At 44.3% G+C, this 11,538-nt stretch overlaps 1 non-coding gene across 1 annotated transcript; it reads left to right on the top strand.

The window, feature by feature from the left end:
- Nucleotides 1–1,007: 1,007 nt before the first annotated feature.
- Nucleotides 1,008–1,114, top strand: LOC122107609. The gene has a single exon (XR_006147392.1). It is a non-coding gene; the product is annotated as a U6 spliceosomal RNA (small nuclear RNA).
- Nucleotides 1,115–11,538: the final 10,424 nt, after the last annotated feature.

Genomic DNA, 11,538 nt, shown 5'->3' with positions numbered 1-11,538 from the left:
GAGCAGAAGAAAAGAAAACATGGAGGTAGACAGCAATAGTAGCAATTAAACCCTAAGATATGTATTCAAATGTTCTTTTCTTTCATGCGACTGTTTCTAACACATTTATAAGATTATTTCTTTGTTGCTTTGTTTGCCCCTCCCCCACGGTATAACCCCTGCTTTCACTGTATTTGATGTCGGTATAATTTGTGGAGGAGAAGGGGAAAAACAAATCATTTAAATAGGGATACAGGTGGACCCATTGCAACAATGAGATGTACAAGTCGTCATGTCAAAAACGAACTTTAAAACTTTGGTGGTGGGGGGGAGGAGGTTTGGGTGGGGGCGGGGGGAGGATGGGAAGGATGAGAAGGGGAAACAAAGGAGGAGGCTACATTGCTTGGTAAGAAATGTACTCATTATCTTGCCCATGTAATGGTAACCCCTCTGTACAGTATTTTTTTTTGGGGGGTCCGGTCGTGGGGCCTGAACTCTGGGCCTGGACACTGTCCCTCAGCTCTTCAGTTCAAGGCTAGTGCTCTACCACTTGAGCCACAGCACCACTTCTGGCTTTTTTCTTTTTGCTTATTTGGTGCTGAGGAATCGAACCCAGGGCCCCATGCATGCAAGGCAAGTGCTCTACCACTGAGCCACCTTCCCAGCCCCTGTACAGTATTTTCACAATAAAAAAAATAAAGATGGAAACAGAGCTGGACAATGACACTAGAGGGCAGAAGGAATGAAGAATGAATGTTTGGGGACAGTTTAACCCAGCTTGGGTCAGCCGGGGTCCATTGTCCAAGCTGATGTGATTAGAAAGTCCAACAATCTTACATTTTGAGATAATTTATCTGTCTTAAAAGTTGAGGTGACCCTGTATTTGATTCTGGTGCTCTGCATCTTGTATATACATTTTTCTAATTTGGGGAGGGGAAGGGAAATAACAAAATGCTGAAATAAGGGTACAGGTTGACCTATTGTAACAATGAGATGTACAAGACACTACGTTGAAAATGAACTTTACTGTGTTCGCTTTGGCAACACATAAACTAAAATTGGAACGATACAGAGAAGATTAGTATGGCCCCTGTGCAAGGATGACACACAAATTCGTGAAGCGTTCCATGTTTTTTTTTGCAGCATTATTTACCATAGCTAAGATGTGGAACCAACCCAGATGCCCCTCAGTAGATGAATGGATCAAGGAAATGTGGTATATATATACAATGGAATTGTATGCCTCCATCAGAAAGAATGACATTGCCCCATTTGTTAGGAAATGGAAAGACTTGGAAAAAATATATATTAAGTGAAGTAAGCCAGGCCCAAAGAAACATAGGTCCCATGGTTTCCCTTATTTGCAATTACTAGTATATGTCTGAGTCAAGCAGAAAAGGTCAGATAAGTTGATGTTAGGGAAATGAACCCTAAGATATGTAATCAAATATTTTTTTTCTTTCATGGGATTGTTTCTAACACATTTATAAGATTATTTCTTTGTTGCTTCGTATGTCCCTCACCCATGGTATAACCCATGCTTTCACTGTATTTGATGTTGGTATAATTTGTGGAGGGGAAGGAAAAAAACAAATCATTTAAATAGGGATACAGGTGGATCCATTGCAACAATGATTTGTACAAGTCGTTATGTCAAAAATGAACTTTACAACTTTGGTGGAGGGGGGAAGGGAGGGATGAGGATTGGGTAGGGGGGTAGGGGGGAGGATGGGAAGGAATGGGAAGGGGAAACAAAGGAGGAGGTAACAATGCTTCATAGGAAATGTACTCATTGCCTTACTCATGTAACTGTAACCTCTCTGTATAGTATTTTTATAATAAAAAACATAAAAATGTTGAGTTGATCATTTTTAGTAGGAAGACCTGTTGCTGTAACATAATGAGCCACACAGAATAGCTAGAGCAAAAGATAGCTAGCCCTTGGCTAGAACATTGTTCTAAGCATTGTTCACCTTCAGTAGCAGTCACCTCTCCCATATTTAGTCAAGTTGAATATGAGAGAGAAACATCTAGTGATGAGAGAGGGTAAGGGAATAGAAGAACCATCCCTATGTACGATTTACACCACCCTTAACGTACCTTTCCTAAACCATTGCTTTCCCTCTACCTTTTTCTCTTGCTTCTGGATCTCTAGAGATTCACCCTTGTAGGTACATATCAGCCTATCATGCTGGCTTTAGTATTTAACTTTCTAATCTTCTAGCACCCAACCCCAACATAGCGGTGCCCTAGTTTTCTGCCTAAGACCCCTTCCACCATCTGAAGCACATTTGAATTGGGACAGTGTTCAAAGTCTTTTCTGTTTAAAGCTCCCTTGGTTACTCAAAATGTACTTCTTCTCATCTCTTTGATGTGTTCATTTGTTGTTGGCTGAGTTAATATCTGTTTGCAGAACATATATATGGCATTTAATATTTGCCAAGCACTAGGCAGCATGCAGATTTAAGATACAGCCCTGACCATCAGGAAGTATGAGGGGAAAGCACCCTCAGTTCCTTCACTGGGGAGTGGCATCATACCATGTCACTTTGCTGGTTGTATTCCTTGTGTCCTTGTGTTGGTCTCTTAAATCTGCAAAACCATTTTTTAAGGTAATTAACCTGTCTTCCCATTCTCTTCAGGCTGGTTCTACTACTTGAGCCACAGTTCCACTTCTTATTTTTTTGCTGATTAATTGGAGATAAGCATCTCACAGATTTTCCTGCCTAGCTAACTTCAAACCTGATCCTTATAACTCAGGATTACAGCACGAGCCACCAATGCCCAGTGCCTGCCTGCCTGCCTTCCTTTCCTCCTTCCTTCCTTCCTTCCTTCCTTCCTTCCTTCATTCCTTCCTTCCCACCCTCCCTCTCTCTTTCTTTCTTTTTCTTTCTACCTTCCTTCCTTCCCTCTGTCTGTCTGTCTCTCTCTTTCTTTCTTTCTTTGTTTCTTTCTTTCTCTAGAAGTTTCTTTCTTTCTTTCTCTCTTCCTTCCCTCCCTCCCTCACTTTCTCCCTCCCTCACTTTCTCTCTTTCTTTCCTTTCTTTTTTTCTTTCTATCTCTCTCTCTGTTTCTATCTCTCTCTCTGTTTCTTTCTCTCTCTCTTTCTTGCTTTCTCTCTTTCCTTCTCTCTTCTTTAAGCAAAGATTTATTTTCATATAGCAGAGTTGAAGTATGGAAGAATGGAAAAGAGGGACCTACTTTCCTGTTCTCCACAAGGGAAGTGGGAGTTGAGGAGTCTCTTATCCCTTTCTTCTAATTTTCCAAGAGCCTTGCCCATATCAACCTGGCTAAAACCATCAAGGATGTGTGAGTACCTGAGGGCGGTGGGACGGTAGCAACAAGTGTGGCAGCTCAGAGAACGGGAGGGAGGAGCCACCAGTGAGATGTGATGGTATTAAAAGAAAACAGGGTATGCTGCTGCGTGACTCCTAGGGGCTAAATTCAGGGCAAGATTGGTTGTTGCCTTTGTTTATGTCAACAGCAAGGTGGAAGACCTTTGCGAAGCTCTAATTTGTGTGTGTCTTCATCTTGGTCCTGCCTCTGTAACCGTGGAGGATGTCACTGGCATGGGCTGAGACAACAGGCAAGTTAGCAGCCAGCCAAGAGCAGAGGGCGCCAAGGCTGCCTCACCTCCCAGCAGGCAGCAAAGTTACATTTGGCTCTGTTGAGGGATTGCAGATTATGGCTGGGGGAGAGACTCCATGTTGCCCATCCATCTCTTTCAATGGTTCAGCCTGGTTATGTAAGGTCACCCAGACAGAGAACGTGCTCCAGAGCGCACATGGCCTGGGCTGCAAACAGTGAACCAGGAGTCAGGGGAGGGGCTTATCGCCTTGGCTCTGGCCCTAATGACTTGTAGGACTCTCCCAGCAATCACTTTTCTTCTGAGGCCTTGGCTTTCTCATCTGTAAAATAAGGGAGGTGAACTAGCTCCTTCCTTTTGTTCAACTAGCTTTTTTTTTTTTTTTTTTTTAGTAAAACATTTTCATCACAAAAATCATAGTGCAGAAATTCAGGGTGCAGATCATAAAAAAAGCAAAGCTGAATTACCTGATAAGGTTCAGAGCAGCATAATTAGGCTTTTATTTACTCAATTCCCCCTTTCTGCCTCCCACTACCCATCCCCAGCATGTACTTTAGTACTTCCATGGTGGACTCTTAATTTTTACTTTTTCTAATTAGGGTGCTCATATCTTATATCTACATATTGACAAACTGTGTAGGATTACTGCAGTGTATCTTTGTCTTGACTATTAATAAACTCCCCCCCCTTTTTTGTTTTTTTGAGAGAAGAATAAATATAGCTAGAAGCTTCAGTATTTTCTTCCCACACCCCAGTGGATTGTCTTGCTCAATTCCTGCAGTGCACACACCCTGGTTTGGAGACCACTGGCCCCAGGGGTCCCCAGGTTCTTTCCAATCCCACTGTTCTTAGGAGTCTGGGCCTGGAACAGAGAAACCACACTAGAATTCCCCAGCCCTGATCAGTGCTCATAGAAGAAGCAGTTTTCAGGGAACTTGGAGAGAGTGAGAGTGAGAGCACCATTGCCATTGCAGGAGAGTAACAATCCTCTGCGATCAGCTCAGGACAATGTCCTGCCTCTCATTTGGCCACACCCACTCTGCTAACTCAGGTATCTGTCCGGCCTCCTCTGCTGCTCTCCCCTTTGGAGTCTCTTTAGCCGCCTTGGTAATATTTCCTAGCACATGTCTGGCATGAGTCTCTCTTCAAGCCATGAACCAGTAGCCCTGGATCAGGCTATGCCAGGAGATTTTCTCAGAAATCTTATGAACAAAGAACAGCAGCTTGAAAACTTTCCACCACAGTTTAGAACTATTTTGTGAAGAGCAAGGAGATCAGGGAGTGTGAATGATAGCCCTCTTCTTCTTTATCAGCCTCTAGCCAAGTGGCTGTCCTGTTCCTGGAAAAGCAAGGAAAGTTGAGGGGAACTGCTGGGTCACTTTCTTTGGGAGGACCGCAGGGCTCAAGGGACTGGGGGCTGAGGCCCAGTCCCCAGTCCCCATCCACTCATAACTCATTTGAGAGATATGCAAAGCTGTCAGAACTGCCAAAGGCCTGCTTGCCAAGGCAGGCTTCTTTCCAAATGGGCTTCTATATTTATGAGAAACCAAAATAAAACACAGCGAGCACTAAAAAGCAACAGAACCACAATCGAGCAGTCCCCCACAAAAGCATGTTTGATGAAAGGCATGACAATAACAAGAGGCAGTCAGGAGATCACTCAAGATGAGAATGATGGCTTGGTGGTTGCAGGACCTTGATCCTGGTGCAACCAGAAAGATACATGCCGACAAAGGCCAGGTAAGCCTTAATGTATGGACAACACTGAGACAGAGGACACTGATTGTGCCGTAAAGATACCACAAATTAGGCGTTCTAAGTAGCATCATTTCTTCCCTCATGGTTCTGAAAGCTAAAAGCCTGAAATCAAGATGTTGGCAGGGTAGTAAGCCTTCAGTAGGCTCTGGGAGAGGATCCTTCCTTGTTCTTCCAGCCTCTAATGGTTTCCATTATTGTTGGTGTTCCTTTGCTTATAGTGGTATCAGTCCAGGGTGTGACTCTATCTTCATATAGCCTCCTCTGGGAGCCTGTGTCTCTGTGTCTTAAGTGTCTTCGCATAAAGAGGCCAGTCATGTTGGATTTAGTGCCCAATTGACTCCAGTATGACGTCATCTTACCCTGATCACATTTATAAGGACTCTGTTTACAAATAAGGTCATTGTTACAGGTTCTAGGCTGACATGAACCGTTTTGAGTAGGGAGGGAAGTATTTAGCCAAGTATAGTGTCCAAATACACCACAATACTATAAAAAAAAGTTCACAGCTTGAAATACTACCTCCATTCTCCAGTTTATCCAAGATCTATGCAAATGGAAAGTGGATGGTCTCAAACATTCACTATAGGCTTCCTACACTGGTGGGTCTCTGAGAGTCTCAGTGTTACCAAAACCCAGGCAAATAGGCTCTCAGGAAGGGAGATGCACAACTCGTTTACTTGATGGCATAGGAGGAGGTCCAAATTTCAAATGTGACTGATCATATCAAAGCCCTGTTTGAGCTGAGTCAGCTGAGTGGAGTATGGACACATCTGCTCTGAATTTAGCCCTGAAGATAAACTTCAAGGCTGAGACTGGCGACTCCACTCATTTTTGTTGTTGTTGTTTTAAAGAGAAATCTGACTTCTTGGTTCCATACCTTCATAAATCCATTTGATTTCTCTCTTTTCATTCTTCATCGCTTCCCCCCACACATTCCCTAACTTTATCTCTTCAATCTGTTATTTTCTATAATTTTTAGTTATTAAGCATTTAAAAAGAAAAGAAATACCTTTTTCTAGAACAATCTGCTCAATTGCCCATGAAGAAGAATACAACCTCCCTTCTGGGCACTGACTCATACCCTTACCCTGGCCTCACTCAGTTCACATCCATTTGTGCTAGAGATAAGAAAGAGGAGACTTGAAAAGGGTAGAGGGCATGGAGGGAAAAAAAAACATTGAAAAATGTCAGGAAATGACTGAAACACAAGAACTGAGCCCCGCCAAGACCAACAGCAGAAAAAGTGGGATGAAAAATCGGAAGAACCATGAAAATCTAAACTGGCAGCCTTGAACTATGTGCAATAAAGACACAGAGAAAACAATCCAGAAAAAAAGTAGGGAAAAAATTAGTTGGAGACACGACTACCAGGGCATAGACAAGGAAAGAGGAAATTGGAACATAGTGGACAGATAGCTGGATATTGTGATTATAATAATTAATTATCGATATGTGATATTGGCACCATGAACTTAGCTGAAGCCTATTAGTGTTAAATGTCTGGTTGTATCCTATTGAGCAAGTCCTAGAAAATTCTTATGACATGGTCTACCAAACCCTTGTCTCTCAGCTCTGTCCCTGGAGTTAGAGATTCATCACATCTTTTGAATTTTTCAAAGATCAACACTTAGGCGGTAGGTTTTCCTCCTATCTCCAGGAACCTCCCCCCTCCCCCAAAAAGAGATTTCCCTCTTTTATCTGTTAGATCAGAGCTGGAGGCAACCCCAGGAAGCATGGCTGATCTGTAGTCAACAATAAGAGCAAAACTTTGAGGGCCAAGATCTTTCTTTTGGTTGTGAGGCTTGAACTCTGGGCTTGGGTGCTGTCCCTCAGCTCTTCAGCTCCAGGCGAGCATTCTACCACTTAACCATAGCACCACTTCTGGCTTTTTCCATTTATGTGGAGCTGAAGAATCGAACCCAGGGCCTCATGCAATCACTCTACCACTAAGCCATCTTCCCTGCCCCCAAAGTCCTTTTATTGGAGTACCGGTTCTCTCTCTCTCTCTCTCTCTTTTTTTTTTTTAATATTCTATATTCTCTTCTCCAGTCCCCACAGGCCCACCCTCCTTTGTCAACTTTCTAGTCTCATGGCCTCCCTTTCTCATGGATACCAAATCCTTTTGAGCTCTCATTCTTCAAGGGCTTGGCATCCATTCATTCTGCCCAAGTGGTTGACAGGTAATAAAAATTTACCTGGGGACTCCTGAATATCCTAGCCTTCCACTGACTCAATGGACCTATAGTTAGGTACAAATCTAACCATGAAGGTAACTGGGGAGGGAGAAGTATCTAAGCCTAGTCACTCAGGCTTGACAGTAGATTATTCACGACAGCTTCTTAGAAAGACAGCCTTTTACAGAATCCTCACTTTCAGGGTTTCAAACTAAAGAAACCATAATCAGGTCCAATTATAGAGACAAGCTGGTCCTGTGAGCTGATTGAAATATGCTCTGCCAGTCTGGGTTTGAGATCACATGGAACAAAACAATGTTTTGGCCAAATACTCACAAGGCAAAAGTGGTTCTGAGCTGGACAGAAGGAAATGCAAATTTCCATTTCACACTTCTCAAGACACAGCTTCCAGAGTGAAATGGCGGGCAGTTACTGCTCTTTTTCTCTTGCTGAGGACGCACGCGTACACGAGTTGAATGTGAGCCTAAAAGTCTCTGGATGAAGGGGAAGTCCTTCGTGGGTCCACAGTGGGAGCAAGGGCTCATGGTTCTCTGAGCACCCCTGGGAGAGTCAGTGCTGTTTTTGAATTAAATTAAGTGAGCTCACTTCTGCCTTTAATCTCTGCCCCAAGCATGCTCTCCTTTTGCAGAGATGCATTCAAGATGTGGACGGTGGAAGAGTCCAGAGATATCACCTTGAGGTTTTTACTTTAACCATCAACCTGACTTTGTCTCAAACTGGAGCTTTGTCTGAGTGCATCACGGCTGTCACTTACAGACTCAGTCCCTGGCTATGGCCTCTCCAGCAGAAAAAAACAGTGGGAGCCAGAGATGGGTGTAGCAGAGGGGAAGGTGAGAGTCAGCTGGGCAAACAGAGATGCCATTGTTCCCCCCAACATCAGGGCTGCAGGCTGGATGGTCCTTCCACAGAGTGCATCTGACAAGTGTGTCAGGCCTCTCTCTCTGTTTACACAGGTGCCTCCCTCCCCAGGGAGCCAGGGGCTCTGCAAACACTCGTGATCACGTGTTGCCATAAGATGGATGTTCTCATCTGTATGCTGCCAGGGTAAGAAACGGAGGTCCAGAGCAGGGATAGAAGACTTTCAGACTGAGCAAACCAATAATGGAAGCTGGAAAGGCAGGCAGGTGTTCCAGCTCCCCATGGGCCTCTCTGGTTACCAGGCTGTCTCTGTCTTGTCAGATGCACTCTTAACAGGAATAAAGCTGTAGGGTTTTCACTTGGGGCAATTGCAACAGCTTCAGAACCTACCAGTCTAGGCTGAAGCCCATATTCCTGCCTGGCTTATGACCTTCTAGGCCTCTGTTAGTACAGCTCTGTCAACAGAGTTGCAGGATAGGAGGGGTTCAGAGCCTGGCTAACACTGTCACATGCTTCTAAAATGCCCTCTTGGTCATCAAACCCAGAGGATAGTTAAAGGAGAAATCTAGCCTATTCATTGATTCTGCTTTCTCTCCCTGTTCCTCCCTTTCCCTTCCCCATCCCTCCCCCCAATTGCTTGGTATCACAGTCTCTGCTCAAATAATGGTCCTGAAGAATCTGAGACATTTGATCTGCAGTCGAGAGGAGAGAGACTTGTAGTTGAAGAGATGGAAAAGATACGCCACAGTTTTAAAACCTGTTAACTAAATCTGTACCATCTGGAAAAGCCTTTGTGGTGTTTAGACTACAAATGGATGCCAGGAAGTGTCCGCCCTAAAATCAGAAGAGTGGCCACTTCCAGAGGAAGTGGGGGGCATGTGGTTGAGGTGGGATATGTGGAGGGGGCGGGGGATCTATACCTTGCTTCAGCAGAGACTATGGTCCAATGCTACCTTAGAATGATCTACTGAGTGTACATTTGCTTTGTGTACTTTTCTGAATTGGTAACTGTTTAATACAACCAAAGAGTTAACATAAGTAACCAGTTTCATAGAAGTGGGACAGTTGGATGCTTTCGATTGTAAATCCATGCCATCAGTCCCCTCCCAATTCAAGAAAATCAGGTCAGAGTAGGGGCCTCTGGTGGAGGCCTAAATTCAGAGGCAACTCTCTGAGCAGGGCTGTAAGTGGCATAAGAAAGCCTGAGGGCCACCCAGCTCACTCTCCAACTCTGGGTAGGATGATGACCCCTGTGGGGATTCTGTTGAGTATGAAGCCAGTCAAAATGTGCAGGACATGGCCAGACAGTTGCAGGCCCTGATCCAAAAGACTTACCAGCCTGAGGGTGCTCATGGTATTCTTCCCCACTAGAGCAAGGCTAAGGCCTGTCAAGCCTCTGGTAAATCCCTCTAGGGCTTTCTCTATTATCCTACCAGTAAGCAGAGATGTGTCCTTCTACAGTCTTTAGGGAGGCCAATGACAGGGACTGCCTAAGGCATGGCTCTGACTAATCCGAATTCTAGGAACTGACTCTTCCAAGTAAAGGATCTGTTGGTCCTAGCAAGTTCATCGAAGACACTCAACTGTTGTCCCAGTGTCTCTGTGTGTGTGTGTGTGTGTGTGTGTGTGTGTGTGTGTATGTGTGTGTGTGTGTGTGTACCATTGTGTGCCTGGCTGTTTAGAACAAGACAGCAGGTTGCTAGGCAATACATCTCCAAAAAGGAGAGTGTGAAAAAAAAAATAAACAGATGACAGGGATGTGATCCAAAGCCTGTTATGACAAGCACATTTGGGTCCAGTTCATTTGGGTTTGATGGGAGTGTCACAGAGATGTCAGAGCTTGCTTAGCTCCCTCGTGAGTTTCCAATCTTGCCTTTCAGCTCCTCACCCTCTCTTGTGTGGTGGGGAAAGCGGAGATGAAATATGGTTCTCTGGAGGGCCATGCTTTGTGAAAGGCTATTACAGCTGTAACAAAACTTTTGTAATCTGTAACCATATCCCATTACATCTCCAGGCTCCTTGGGTTCCTTCCCAGCTTGAAGGAAAATACACACACACCCTTTCTCTCTCTCTTTCTTTCTCTCTCTTTATTCCCTCTTCTCTCTCTCCCTCCCTCCCTCCCTTCCTCCCTTCTTTCCTTCCTTCCTTCCTTCCTGCCTGCCTTCCTTCCTTTCTTCCTTCCTTCTTTCCTTCCTTCCTTTCTTCTTCTTCTTCTATAGTTGCTCCCTCCCTAGTTTCCCCTCTCCAAAATGTCATCATAGCTTTTCTTTTCACACAGGTTTTCCTTTAGCCTTTCATTGAAATTGGCCTCAGATCTGCAGAATGGCTGGGGGTGTCTGTGTTAGGATATTGTCAGATGGTTGAGGAACATAGACAGACAACAGGATGTGAGGTCGCTGCATTTAGTCACAAGCCCTCTAAGAGACTTCTCAGAGCCTTTGTAAACCTTGGGTAGTGGCTTCTTGTCAGAAGTGACAGTGAGATATTAGCTTTCTTTGAGCCAAGGTTGTCTTTCCACTCATTTACTATCTTCATACTTACTTTTGGAGAATTATTTAGTTCGATGGTGAAGGAAACAAGTTAGAATCAGATCTGGGCTCCTGTCTCAAATTCATAAGTTGTTAGCTACATAACCTTAGGGGATATTATTTAATCTCTCAGTGACCTCACATGCAAATGAGGTTGTGGATATTTGAGCTGTAAGGTAAGAGTTACAGTAAAGGCTCCATGTCAAGTTCATTGTGCATAGTACACAGCTGTTGACTTTGGCTTCCTCTGAATGCTCTGGCGAAGCAGAGGACTCTAGAAAGCAGTATGCTTTTCAATATGCTCAAAATGAGAATGGACTCTGCATTGGGGAGATTGGACAAGTGGAAGGATAGCAGATGGAAATGGAGTTCTTCCTGTTGTAGACCTTTAAAGAGGATAGAGAGCTCAGGTGTATTCAGAAGGACCAGGACGGACACCCGCTTGTGATAGTAGATCTGGAGGTGGAAGTCTCCTGTGGCGTGCCTCAGGCCCGGCCAGTCAATGAGTGGAGTGCCCAAGTGATTAGACTCTAAAACTGCTCTAGTCATGGGGGGACTAAGTCACCTGCTTGTATCAGGAAGAGCCATTGGTCATATAGAATTAATAATTCAAAATCTAGGTTCATCACTATCC

Source organism: Dipodomys spectabilis, unplaced genomic scaffold (assembly GCF_019054845.1).
Source record: "Dipodomys spectabilis isolate Male_0828 unplaced genomic scaffold, ASM1905484v1 ptg000051l, whole genome shotgun sequence".
Classification (NCBI taxonomy): Eukaryota; Metazoa; Chordata; class Mammalia; order Rodentia; family Heteromyidae; genus Dipodomys; species Dipodomys spectabilis.
The sequence above is the reverse complement of the archived record's forward strand: the minus strand, read 5'-3'. Positions and strand labels throughout refer to the sequence as shown.